The sequence below is a fragment of the Labeo rohita genome, chromosome 9 (genome assembly GCF_022985175.1).
Source record: "Labeo rohita strain BAU-BD-2019 chromosome 9, IGBB_LRoh.1.0, whole genome shotgun sequence".
Lineage (NCBI taxonomy): Eukaryota > Metazoa > Chordata > Actinopteri > Cypriniformes > Cyprinidae > Labeo > Labeo rohita.
In genome coordinates, this window is record NC_066877.1 from 14572490 (window position 1) to 14587287 (window position 14798).

Here is a 14798-nt window from a genome sequence, read left to right on the forward strand (position 1 = left end):
TATCTAACCAATTTATTTCACCTCCTGATTTTGACATTTTTTAAACTGTATTATACTTCCAATGCATGTAAATAAAATAGTAATTAAAAACTAAACCTTATTTTAAGTCGTCTTCAGTGTATTTAAATTGTCTTGCTCTCCGATAATTATTTCTAATTATTTCTAAATCAGATCAAAGGGATCAAGTTTTTCTATACTAAATATTTTGTTATTATTATTAATGCCGGATTTATTCCTCTCTCGTGTATCTGTTACATTATGCCCCATAATTTGTGTGAAACGGGCTAATGATTTAAATATCTCGGAGAAATGAAACCTGCATCGGTAGTGGCTTGCTCTCACGAGTGAGCACCTGGGAAAAGTGATCGCGCGTTCGCGGTAATGACAGGCACGCGGATAAGCGGGATCACAGGGCTCGTGCTTGCGGCGGGACGCTCGTGATGGAGCGGCTGCTGCTGACACTGGAAGATTAGCGGTGAGCAGCACTTTCAGTACACGCCGGTAATTTGGGTAATTTTATTGCAGGGTTTGTCTATCCTGAAATTACGGCGCCAGTGTCTTTGTGTGCGCTGTAATTTCCCTGTTTCCCTCGCCGTGATTGAAGTGAAATGGAGGCTACCGGCGCCCGTGTTTTCTCTCAGAGAATAGCTGCTGCCTCTCACAGTTTCCCCCTTTCCTCTTCTGCCTCTCCACCTCAATTCATTCACCTCTCATCTCTTTTCAAGTGAGGAATAGAGAGTGAGTGCAAGTGTGTGTTACTTCGGAGGAAACGGAGACAGAAAACCGAATGGGAGAAAACTAAACCCCTCGCGTTTCCTTTAAAATATCAGGCTATTTTTTAATTGCTATCTATTAATCTCATAATTTATCATCTAATTTGGTATTTCTAAAAAGTTCCCTGCCATTGTCGCTAGGTTTAAGCTAAATCAGTGAAACATGTTTTTGTAATTAGGAAAATTTAGCATCAACATAATGGCAGTTTCGAGGCCGTTGGCTTTTACCTTCATTGGTTGCTTTTGGAGAACAGATAGAAGTCTATGAAACGAGATCCTGTGAGGCTATAATTGAAATATAGCTAATACAATAAAACTAGCATTGCTGATTGTTTTGCAGCAGACAAAAAACTTTTGAAAACAGGTGTTATTTAGAGCTTGGCTAAAATATTTAACGTCAAACTTTCCTTAGATAATTTTACCATTTTTAGACTATAGGCCTTTTTTCACGGAAGAATGGGCACGGCCATTTGTAAATGTTATGGGTTTGGCTTCAGGTTTTGCTGTTTGATATTGCACATTGGTGTGTCTTACCGTATTAGTTTAATGTGTTACCTTAATTATAAACGCACTGGTTTGTAGTGGAAACAGTTTTACCATTTATTGCACGTTGTTATTCTTCTCTTTATTTCGCTATAGCAGCTAATGAAGCCTCACCATAAGCTTACTTCCGTGTGGATAGAAAATGTAGTTTGAGCATTCTGTCACATGCTGTAATTTAAAAAACCTGTCACTTAGAACTGATTATAAATGAATAAATAATTTAAACAAGCAAGTTTTATATATATATATATATATATATATATATATATATATATATATATATATATATATATATGACCCTGGACCACAAAACCAGTCTTAAGTGGCACAGGCATAGTTGTAGCAATAGCCAACAATACGATTTTTCTTTTATGCCAAAAATCATTTGGCTATTAAGTAAAGATCATGTTCCATGAAGATGTTTTGTAAATTTCCTACCGTAAATATATCAAAACAGAACAAAACTAAACATTTTTGATTAGTAATATGCATTTTTTTGCACCTTCAGATTCCAGTTTTTCAAATGTGACCCTGGACCACAAAACCAGTCATAAGGGTCAATTTTTTGAAACTGAGATTTATACATCATCTGAACGCTGAATAAATAAGCTTTCCATTGATGTATGGTTTATAGGACAATATTTGGCCGAGATGCAATATTTGAAAATTTGGAATCTGAGGGTGCAAAAAATCTAAATACTGAGAAAAAGTTGTCCAAATGAAGTTCTTAGCAATGCATATTACTACTCAAGTTTTGATATATTTAAGGTAGAAAATATACAAAATATCTTAATGGAACATGATCTTTACTTAATATCTTAATGATTTCTGACGTAGAAGAAAAATCGATAACTTTGACCCATACAATGTATTTTGGCTATTGCTACAAATACACCCATGCTACTTAAAACTGGTTTTGTGGTTCAGAGTCAAAAATAGTTGTATTTCGGCCAAATAAAACAAACTGTAAATCAATAGAAAGCTTATTTATTCAGCTTTCAGATGACATATAAATCTCAATTTTGAAAAATTGACCCTTATTACTCGAGCAGTTCACATATGTATAATTTAATGACAGAAATTTACCTTGAATGTGTATATCCAGATGTTTCTCTTTGCAGGTTCTAATGCTGTCTACATACATTTTTCTATACTGACTTTTTCATTACTCACTTTTAAAGACTGAACTCGACCATAAATATTATACTTTAAATCTGTTTTTATTAAGACGGCGAGGTAGGGTGTGTTTCTTCTTTTTTTATTTTGATTAGTACTAATTGATTTAGCGTTGTTGTCTAATGTAGTTAAACATCACATGCCTGGCGGCTGTATACTGTGGATTTTGCAAGAAGTCTAGGGGCCATGAATAGTGAGAGCATATGGCAGGTTCTCCTGTAACAAATAATGGTATAGGCCTACATTTTGTCCTGATTGTGGCCAAACTGTTAAAGCCTGTTCAGGGTTTGAAAAGAGGTCTGTGACAAAATGCTCTGTTCTTTACCATGGAGACCCGGGTAGCACACTCTCTGTTTCTCTGGTAACCGAGGCCTTTCTCCGTGGCGACGGCAGTTGAGCTCCCAGGGAGAGACAAAGGAGCGACCAGCACTGGTAATTTCTTATCTGGAAAAAACCCCATTAGTGCCTGAGTTTAACTGGAGCCCACTCAAATGTAAGGAGAAATTATTGGCATGCAGCCCTGCTGATGGGTAGGCGGAGGGATGGAGGGGCTTGTTAGGCCTCTGTCTGTGTGTGTGTGTATGGGTGGGGTGGCCTCTTGTCCCCTCCTTAGTTACATCAAACACACACACACAGAGGCAAGTTGCTACTCTATAACAAACATGCTGTAGAGGAAGCTTTAAAAATGTTAAATACATAAACAGAAACTAAATAAGATTCATTTGAAACCCTTTTCAGATGTAGATATTTTACACGTAGCAAGTTACTTTGCATGTTTCAAGTGGTTTTAAAATTCGAAAATTTCAGAATTAGTTCTTAATTTCTTCATATTATCTAAATTGTGAAAGAATGAATTTAGTTTATTTGCAAACATTTCCAACAGGTTTCCCTGTGATTAGGTAAAAAGAGAGAATCAGAAAGGAGGGATGGAGTCAAGTGACCATAGTAAAGAGTGATATTAACTTCTCTTCATATCCCCCCCAGAAATCCAGTGACCCCTCTTGTTGAAATGGCACAGCCCGCCCCTCTCTCCCATAGCTGTGCACTGATGTGACATTTGACAGAATCGTTTGGAGAATATCTCTTTCTCATTCCGGCTGCCATTCTCTCGTCTTCTCCCGCTCCCTCTCTCTTCATCCATCTTGCAGAATACACATATTCAGAGGCAGAGTTGTACAAACAGAGCATTTAGGATCAAGTAGCCATTAGTTGCTTTGAAAGGATAGATGGGAGGCAGGCCTGGGTGGCCAGAAAACATTTTCACTCTCTTATTGTTATTTTACTCTCAGACTTAATAGAGCTTTCTGGAGAGAGCAAAATCTTTTCTGTATGTCAAGAATGCTCACTTGAATTCCTCACTGTTTTGAAATATGGCAGCGTATAAAGCTTGCTTGGTTATAGAGGAGTAAATATAGTATGTAATGTATTTTATTTAGATAAAATAAGCACTCCATTAAAATAGACTTTGTGTGTTTACTGCAGGCAGCTGACATGCAGAATTGTGTACAGTATATGGACCTTTTTGATTGACATTAAGATTTCAGGTTCAGACTATATGGATATGTAAGGGAAAGTGTGCATTTTAGGTGCTATTTTTTTTTCTTCATTTTTCCTTCCTTTTTTCCTTTTTTTGATAAATATTATTTGGCACCTAATTCTATTATTTATCCAGTGTGAGAACTAAGTGTGTAACTTATTGTTTTGGTCAGTGCTGCGTTACTACTGAAAATCTTGTACATCATTTTTTTAATGCCTTAGACTTTCCTAATTAAAAAATTCTGCTGATTTATTAATTTTAACATACTTTTTGCCAGCGAAATATTATCTTCGGTGTTAAGAAGGTTTATTTTCGAATGAGTTACCCTATTTGAAATAACTATTCAGTAACTATTTCAGTTACTTTATTAAAGTAACATAACTGATTACATTTGATTACTTTTCTAAATTTTTAATGAATGTAATGAATGTTCAAACATTTAAAGTAGGCACGGGTTAACCTTACAGTAGTATTTAACACTGATTACTGTCAGACCTTCAAAATCCTTCATCATTTGAATTAAGATTATAGTAATTAAATTTGACCACAAATTAGACTTAGCGCCACTTTTTACTCCGAGGTCGTTCTGAGGTTAAATACTGATTAAAAATCATAAGATATAGTTTAATAGCTATGATACTGCTTTTGAAATTAAATCTTTGCATCTACTAATGCAAAAAATAAAGCATATATAGTACATAAACAGGAAAAAAAGTAAATAAAAATAAGCATGTGTCCTGTTCTGTGTCCTAAACTCTTGAAACACTGGTTTCTCATATTTTAGAGCAGTCAGTGCAATTTTGGAAAATAAATCAATTCAATCTGTGTGTGTGTGAAAATATTCAGAATTAATCTCCTTTGTAATCGGTAACATTTTTATAAGTAACTGTAGTTTAATTACACATTTTTCTCAGATTACAGTTAGATTTATTTTGTAATTAAATAACGTAACTCTATTACGTGTAACTAGTTACTCCCCAACACTGGTTATCTTTCTGGCTGACATATATGAGTGAGTTTTTATTGAAATAGCAAAATTGCCGTGACAGTTTTACATTATATGCCGCATTTTCCAGTAGAAGTGTGTTTATGAAATGATCAAGTTACATTATAGCTTGTTGCATATTTTCTCTTTGTTAAGAAAAAATGTGATCATTCTTTTGTGTTGGAACCACTGAAAATGAGATGGAGTATAGCATTTGACATTGTATTAAATGTCAATTACTCCTTTTCAGATGTGCAAGGTGATATGCACTGCCAAACATGTTTTATTTATTTTGTGCTGGATAAATAGCAGTTATTGCTGGAGGTAATGGCTAAATGGCGCTGAAAACATCATACCGTTACCCCTGTTCTCCTCCCTCTCCTTTTCCTCCACCTCCTCGCTGCCACCCCCAAATTTCCCAAAGTGTATCATTGCCCAGTCTTATCAAAGTCTCACAACCCCTCTCATTAATATGTAGTCCAGACTGCTGACTCCAATGCATCATTGTCTAGCTGTAGAAGGCGGGCTAATCACTCAGCTCCTATCAGCAGGCAGACAGAAGGCAAGCAATCATGTCTGTCAGCCAGCAGGGAATCATGGGAGATCAGGAGAGGTTAAACAAGGCTGACAGATGTGATAATGACGACTCGGTTATAAATTAAGATGTGACGACGATAAAGAGGAAACCGGCCAGAAGAGAAAAAGAACAACCTTGCGCCATCTCCAAACCTAAGAGCTCTGTTTTGCTCCATGTATGAGTTTGTTGCACCATCATCATTTTTGGTGGGGTGCTGAATGAGGCCGTCTTGAATCAGGACAGACATCTGATGATATGTCCAGCAAGTTTGCGCTATCTGACAGGAGTCTGCGGTCTGACAAGAGACGGAATTGGAATTAGCGAAGGAAGGCGGAGAAAAGAGACAGAGGGGTTAAGGAAAGAAAGGGCGCAGTAATATGCTGTAATGAGTCGGGGACCATTTTGATTGCCAGTAGTCCAGTCAAGCTGCTATCTTCCTCTTAGATATAGAGGCAGGCAGCTGCGACTTCTTCTTCCCTACGGAGGAGATGGACTCTTATCTGATGGGAAGTTTTTCCAGTATATCTGTGTAATTCCAGATAAAGCGGATACAGAACTGACATTTTCCTTCTGTAGCGTGAGAGATTAGCATTGCGGGACCTTTAGTGAAAGCTGACAGGGAATTAGGAAAAGCCGGGGAAAAGTAATCCATCCTTTATTTTCTTTTGTTGTGTGATAGTCTGTTTGATCATAGCTGTGAGTACATGTGAGCTATATGAGATGCCTCTCTGTAATTGATAAGCTTCCTGAGGTGCAGCGGATTTTGCTTTGAGGATGATTACATCACTCGAAGCGCCGTAGCTCTCTCTCTCTCTTATTTATGAAATCTCCATTGTGTTTGTGTCTCCGTTTGTCTTAGCGTGCCCGTTTATTTGTGCGTGTCAGAGGTTATTCCCATTTCCTGTACTTCAAACTCTGTCTCAACTGGGGTCAGAGGTTAAAGGGACAGCGCTGTGTTTCACGCCCCTCTCATCCTCCATTTGACAGTAAGTACTCTCAGCTCACTCTTCCGCACCATCACACCTCTCTCTCTCACACACTACAACCGACACGAGCGTTTGGCCACTCAAATGCACAAACAAACAAACACACACACACACACACACACACATTGTTTGACCTATTGAATGGGGCTGAAATCAAAATAATTTGTCAGTTTTCAGTCATTCCCCCCTCAGGTGGAGATCTGTTTCTCTTCAATATTTTCTTCTCTATTTTTCACAACAGTATTGCGTAAAAGCTTTTTTTCCTCTCAGTGAAAGTTTGAGCAAATTACAAGAAAAGAATCATCTCTGGAATGCAATTTTTTCCACCAGGGAGAGAAAGAAAAGGAATCGTGGAAAAATGAAAATTGGTCAAACTCAATGTCCTCCTCCTAGTTATTGGATTAATGATTTTTTGATTCTATTATGTCAACTGTGAGTGAGAGAGAAAGAGGGATGGATGGAGAGAGACAGCGCTTATGGAAGCAGAGATATGCCACTGTTATCCATTTCTAAATTCCCAGTTAAAGGCACAATATGTATGATTTTTTGATTAAAATATTGAAAAACCACTATAACAGTGTTATAGATTTTGCTGACTTGTGTACTTACCTACCTGATTTCATGATGAAAACATACTTGTGGGAACTTTTTCCACAAGACATGAAATAAGTACCATAAGTACATATCACTGCAGTTTCCAACAGAGGTGGTAAAACAGCGAGCACTTGTAATCGTTTTAGTATGCAGTTATGATTACAGCTCCATTTCTTTCGCTTTCCGGCTTGCTCTGTTACTCAGGCACGGAATTGGACTTAGGATGCGGAATCCTTGGGTACGAATCCTGTGAAAAACGACTCACGATGAAAGAACTGAAAGATGAAAGATCAAAAAACAAGCTAAAATGATTGCGTTTTTACATCACATTCACTTTTATTCATATCATCAGGTAGGTTTAGGTGTAGTGCAGATTGTACTTTTTTTTAAAACGTCACAGAACATTATAGCGCCACTCAGTTGACATTTCAAGCCAGAACTGCCGTTACGTGTACAAACCCAACGTCACATAAAATGTACCATATGTACGTTCATTTGTTCTGGGGAAAAAAGACTTAACACTCTTTTAGCACCACCCAGTGGACATTTCACATCAAATATGTCACGAAACGCACATGGTGCTATGTATTTCGCGTCATGTGAAAAAGTTCCCACAGGTACATTTTTGTCATGAGATCAGGTTGGTACTTATGTTATCCCAAATATTTCAAAGAATGTTTAAATCCAGAAAAATAAGCAATTTTAACTAGTGTCCTGTCTCTTTAGTCATTACGTCGCCTGCAAATTACGTCATACACCCTCGATTTCCGATTTTTTGTTTTATTGGTTTTATTTTGCAGAAAACATGGAAACACCAAAGATGCTTTAATATTTTATGCATTTTATTAGCCAGATGATGAATTCATATAGTAGCATTACAACAGAACTTTCAACACACTCAAATATCTAGTATGATAAAACCATGCTGCTTTACCCCACATACGCATGACCGGAAGGAGCAGAAGCGATTGACTGTGGTAATAAAAGCTCCACTGCTTTCTAACCATGTGTCGCACTCATCTCTCATTAAATCTTTCAGTAGCGAGCATTTTTCTTTCATTCCTTTGGAAGTTGAGCTTAAACAAAGACTATAGAAATACAAAGACAGTTCACTCCTATGCTTATGAATGGGAGAAACTGCAAAATGCACTACGGAATAGTCCCACCTTCTAAATAAAAGAAGAAATCGCTGATTGGTAAAGTCATTGCGTCACTGCAGCAGCTGTTAGAAGTGCCGGTTCCCATATAAACCTGAGGATCTGGAACGGCCAATGGCATTGCGCAGTCATAAGTGAGTTGTGGCTGTGCATGCGCATTGGCTGGTCTAGCTTGAAAATAAGCTTTTTAAACACTATTTGAGCGTAAGAAACAACCTTCATGGAGCAGTCATATTTTGTTGCTGATTTAAAATATATCATTTAATTTCGAGTTCACCAAGCAGTTTTTCAGATTTCAGCATTCCCCCATTCATTTAGATGAGACTTTTGGATGAGCTGCCCGGAGGCGTTGCAAATATGGCCGCAGAGTGAATAGACTTTCCTTGAAAAGGACTTTGGCTTAAATGCTCGCACCGTAGATTTTGGGATTGAAAGTGGTGCGGAGAAAGCGTTGAGAGCAGCTGAGAGTGTCAGAAAGGTTGGGGATCCCATATGCAAATATCAAGCGAAAACCGCCGGGCGACAACTAATCGCTGTGAAAAGTAGGCAAGGCAAGATTTTAACGTGTTTCCGAGTGTGTTTTAAGTTCAGTCAGCTCTAATAAGTTTAGCCAACTTGAAATGTTAAGTTGTACTATATTTGAGTTGACTAGACTTAAAATTTGGTTTGTTTAACTTAAAAGCTGGGTTTGTTACCCAGCTGCCTTAAAATTTTAAGTTGAGTCAACTCAAATATCTAAGTTGTACAACTCAACATTTTAAGTTGACTAAACTTTTTTGAATTGACTGAACATAATATTGTAAGGCAGTGGGATAACAAACTTTAAGTTGACTCAACAAATTGTTTTTTACAGTGTATAGGCTATGTTTTATCATTTTTATTGTATTTTAGATTGTCTAGATTGCATCAGTAAAGAATCGCCACTAAAAGAAGATGAAACGCGAAATGGGTGGGAACACTGTTTTTATAGGCGTGCTCTACCCTAAATTTGACACGCCCCAAACAGCGGCATTGTAGCGTTGCCAGCGGCACCGAGCGCAGATTTGACGCTGTGGTGGAAACGCACCGTTATTTGTATTGTTATGGAGGGCCAAACTGCATAATGTTAAAAACATATAGATGGATTCAGCAGGAAATTACAAAAGAAAAGAATCCAAAAGCCTCAAACAATACCAGCTAAAAACAGCAAGTGTCCTCAATAAATAAACCATATATAGATATGCCTATGTAAATTCATTGCATACCGATTGTTAGTATAAACATTTTTGTAATAACATTAGCAGGTTTTTCTTCATGTATGAGATGCAAGAGGCAGAATTTACAACATAGCAATGCTTTTAGTTTGTAATGTAGGACTAGAGCCTTCCATCTATTGAGAATCACTAGAGGGTAAGGACAGTACAAGGCTTTGCCAACTTTCATTAAACAAATTCCATGAATTCTCTTTTATGAATTTATCTCAAAATGTTGAAGATTTTTTTTAAATGCTGCTTATTTGCATTTATTTTAGCAGAAAAACCTTATGTCCTCAACCTCAAACTTTGTGCTTACCCTGAAATTGGCTAATTTGATTCCTTAATTTTATCTGGTGTGCCTGTTCAAAATGCTAACTTTTATATTATACTCAACAAAGCGCATGAGAATATTTTAAATGGCATGGCTTTGCATGTGATTAATTTGTGTGAATGCATTTTATTTAAAATAATATTTATCTTAATTATAAATGTTTTGGAAAAATTGGTCATGAAGTAAATTCATTAATTAAAAAGCATATTAAGTCAATGGAGTAATAGTACTCTCATAGCCATTGCAACCTTATTGTTCAGACAGTGAAATTAATTAGCAGTTTTAAAAACTCCACATGTCTTTTCTGGCTCACTGAGCCGATCAGCCCAGGCCTTGCTTAATGGAAGAGTTATCTATGAATTGGAGTGTCAACTAAGCATCTTTATTGCAGTAATGATTTTAGCACAATAGAGGTTTTTAATTGAATATAATTGAGTGCATAGCGTAAGTATTAACTAAGAAGTGTCTATTGGTATATAAAGCTGCATGTTTCAGATCTTTCAACAATGTGAAGTTGAATTCTCCTGCCAAGCAAATCTGCCCCTACTTTTGGGTAAGATGACGCTTATGCCATTTTAGTAAGCATTAGCAGAGCCTACATCTGAAACCAATTTGGCCGAGATGTAAAGATGTGATGCGGCAGGTCAGGGTTTCGTAGCTACTGTAGATAAAGACTTACTTTTCAGAGGCATCACTTTTTCATTAAGTAACAGGTGACTGTTCAGTACATCTTTTTATTGATGGCTGCTTTTATTAGCAGTTTCTAACCCCCGTTCACTGACAGCAGAGCAGGGAAGACGATGTGCCATTTTGATTGAGGTTAAACTCAGATCCATAGCCTCTGGCTAAGGTGAAGCGCACCAGGCTTATTGGAGGGTGGAATTTGAATACTAAATAAGCACATTTCGTTATTATACATCTCAGACGTTTCTTCACAAAATGCTTATAAATTCAGAAATGTCTCAGGCGGATTCATAACCCAACGTCACATCTCTGGTTTGAAATCTAAATTGTTTTGGAGACAGGTAAATGATCTCCTTGGAATATAGAGAAGGGTTGTGCTAATGCAATCTTGTCTTGGCAGCAACATGCTGTTTTAAAAGATGGAGATTGGGAAAGTGGAATTTTGTAATTATAAGCAATAGTTGAGGATCTCATTGGTGTAGCATTGGCATATTTGCTCACTGTAAATTCATTTACTCTGTTTTGAAAGCATCCTCAACACGTCTGAGTGCAATGTAAATGTACAGTTAGCTTTACAAAGCGTGTCCCCATATATTGACCAATTCAGCTGATACTAACGTCCCACCTAAACCTCACTGGTTTATTTTACATCCTCTGAACCTTTTTAATTAAATATCAATACACCCTCAACCTGTTAGTAGCTGTTACCAGAATCATATTTGATACTAAACTTGTTTACACCGCACAACTTGTGCTGGAACTTGTGTCATGCAATGTTATTAACAAACGCCCACTCTCAACAAATGACATTTTCCAATACTTTCCAGAGCGTAGCTTCAGACAGTCAATCTGATATGTCCTTAAAGGATGAAAGCAGTGAGAGTACAGATGAATCGGGTTAATTAAGTCTTATGCTATCTCTGAGCACAGTACAGTTAACCCTTGAGGCGATATTGATGAGCAAGGTCTATTATTGACTATTGACTGGATGTTATTCCAATCAGGGGGTAATTACGACTCTAAATCCTGCGTGGGGGGAATCAATGATCTGGGTTTCAATGCATCAAACATCACTGTCTGCGCCGGTTTAAGTCTCAGCAGTAGGGGTGACAGATGTCCTATCCGCTCTAAGACTCCAGTAATCAAATTGATTGTTTCGGTTACATACGGCGAAGCAACAAGAGGCGAAGGTGAATGTATCCAGATCCAGTGAGCAGACAGAATAAGCTGTCAGACCTAATCCTATAAACCTGGTCTCTAGGCGCAGTGTATCAGAACCAGCACCTGGGGAATGGGGCAATAGACAACCAGTCAATAAGTACGCTTGGGGTTAATCACAATTTGGATGCATGAGAAGCTCTTGAACATCTGAGGAGTAAAAAGCAAAGCAATGCATAGATAACAATGATATTTACTTGTTCAAATATTGTCAGTGAAACACTAGAAATAGAAATAAAGGGATTAGTTTACTTCCAGAATTAAATTTCCTGATAATTTACTTACCCCCATGTCATCCAAGATGGTCATGTCTTTCTTTCTTCAGTCGAAAAAGAAGGTTTTTGAGAAAAACATTCCAGGTTTTTATCCATATAGTGGACAGGTTGAAGGTCCAAATTGCAGTTTCATTGCAGCTGCAAAGGGGTCTACAAGATCTCAGCCAAGGAACGAGTGTCTCATCTAACAAAACGGTCAGTCATTTTCTAAAAAAATTAAAATTTAGATACTTTTTGACCACAAATGCTCGTCTTGCACTAGCTCTGCGATGCACGTCTATGACTTCACGCATTATGTAATCGCGTTGGCAAGGTCACGTGCGGTTAGTTCTTCGCTTGTGTACTTGGTTTAAAAAGGTAGGGTAGGATGAAAAACTCCATCTCATTTTCTCTTCCAACTTCAAAATCATCAAACATCATTGTTTTACCTTTTTTTTTTTTGTGAAGAGCATATCTTTCTTTGCATGTTCGCTTTGTAATCACTGGCTCGGCACTTTCGCCTACGTCACGTGTGACCTTTCCAAAGTGACCTTGTAATGCGTGAAGTCGAGCTAGTGCAAGATGAGCATTTGTGGTTAAAAAGTATTTTCATTTGTTTTTGTTGTTTTGTTTTTTTTTAGAAAAGGACTAATTGTTTCACTAGATAAGACCCTTATTTCTCAGCTGGGATTGTGTAGAGCCCTTTGAAGCAGCATTGAAATTGCAATTTGGACCTTCAACCTGCTGATCTCAACCTACTGAAGTCAACTACATGGAGAAAAATCCTGGAATGTTTTCCTCAAAAAATTTCTTTTTGATTGAAGAAAGAAAGACATGAACATTTTTATTCTGGAAGTAAACTGATCTTCTAACACAGTAAATAATACTTTCCTGTGACCTTATACTCTTATTCACATTTTATGTTCTTGTCATTTGTTTGGTGTTTGATGCAGAAAGAGGTAGATGTCGCACAGCTGCTCGAAAATGTAAACGATGAAAAGCTAAAGATAGAGGGCTGCAAATGGTGTAACGGATTGAATATGGTACATACAGTATGTTCATGTGAGAGAGGGAGGGTGAAAGAGGGAATGAGGAGGGGTGCAAATTTGAAAGAGGTCTGACAGAGGCGCCCCATCAGCAGCCCCAGGTGTCAGTTGGTGAAAAGGCGAAGATTCAAATTAGAAAAATTAATAACAGTGTGCTAGATGGGGAAGGGAAAAAAACACATATTTTGGAATACAGCTGTGACAAGACCAGAGGAATTAGTCCAATTTAAAGTGGTAATTGCTCTGCTAATTCCTCTGCTAATTTCTTCTTCAATTTAACTAAGGATGATAGCATAAAAGCTGGAGACTCGAATTTAACCCTTTCAGAGGACCTCTCTCTCTCTCTCTCTCTCTCTCCCTCTCTCTCTCTCTCTTGCACACACAAATTCCTGGTTTGTATAAGTCCTTAAAATCATTTTCTGATCCATAATCTCTTCATTCTTATATATCTTCCTTGTCTTCCTTTTAACCGTTAATTTGCTTGATAAATCTGAAACAGATTTAGTATTTTAAAAAAAGCAGTGTGCAATAATGTGATGAAAAAAACCTAGAACACAGAGCAAAAACATTTACAACAATCTTTTGGTATGGTTTAACTCTGAATATTTCTTTTTTGAATTGAATATCCTTATAAATCACTGCTTGAACAGTATAATCTTGATTTGTGTTAAATATGTAATGGTGTGTAGGTTTTAAATGCATTTTCCCCATGACCTTTTGACACAGTACTAGATTTTCCATTTTTGGTGGTAATTGATTTTTTTTTTTTTTATTCATTGCCGAAACCCGACGTCTGAAATGTGTCTATTTGTTCGTGTATTTAATCGATTTTCTTTGGTAGAAAAACCTCACCTTTTGCTTTTATTCAGAACTCTAAACCTACATGTAGTTTGTGGTTTGTTTGACCTTGTTGTGAAGTTTTCATCTTGTGACTGATGGCTTTCTGATGGTCTTACAAAACTAGACTAATTGGCCTGAAAGGCTGATATGTATTGAATTTGTTTCTCATCAAGTGCTTGTGTTGCCAGGATTTGACAGGGAAACAATAGGTAAAAGACTACAATGGCTTGTCTTTGAGGAAACTCTAAATTTGATTAAGGCTAAGCATCGTCAGTTTGATTTCACATTCATCTCCATTTGTTTCTGACAAAATCATTTTTAGGTTTAAAAATATATAAAGCTATATATTTGATAACTGAACGATTAAACATTATTGTGTATATCTAAGTATCTAAAGCACAGAATAAAACAAATGTAGCCCTTTCTTTTATGTCAGTCCCACTGCTGTCAGAGATTGAGATAAGTGTTTGCAAGACCGGAGGAAATGACTCTTGACATGGTTCTGTGTGAGTTCAGTCAGTCACTTTAATTCCCATCTGTCATGGTTAGTTTCACAGTTGTCATCTGTTTTGCTGCTGCCCGGCGGTCTGACTGTAACCTTTAACCTGAATGCATTCTAGCTAAATCACATTAGCAGCCTCAGTGTTCTTTAGCTTCCCTTTGAACCAGCTGAGTAAGACATCTGTCCTGTTGTGTTCTAGCTTGACACCCTCACTTGTTTCCTCGTGCTCCCTGTCTTATCTGATTTTATGCTTATTAGGTGTCAGCACAAGGGGCTGGGAGCGAACGGCCAAAGTTCAGCCCCGTCTGAAAAAGTAAGATTTGGGTTGTCGCATTTCAAATGAGAGCGATTTGTTCATCC

At 37.3% G+C, this 14798-nt stretch overlaps 1 long non-coding RNA gene across 2 annotated transcripts in view; it reads left to right on the top strand.

Annotated features, from left to right (window-relative positions):
• The first annotated feature begins 347 nt into the window (after positions 1 to 347).
• The window catches only part of LOC127170689 (uncharacterized), a 62649-nt gene continuing 48198 nt past the window's right edge, over positions 348 to 14798 (top strand). For both annotated transcript variants that reach the window (XR_007828392.1, XR_007828393.1), the window contains exons 1-2: positions 348 to 475; positions 6451 to 6577. This is a non-coding gene — a long non-coding RNA (uncharacterized LOC127170689). The remainder of the gene's footprint in view (positions 476 to 6450; positions 6578 to 14798) is intronic.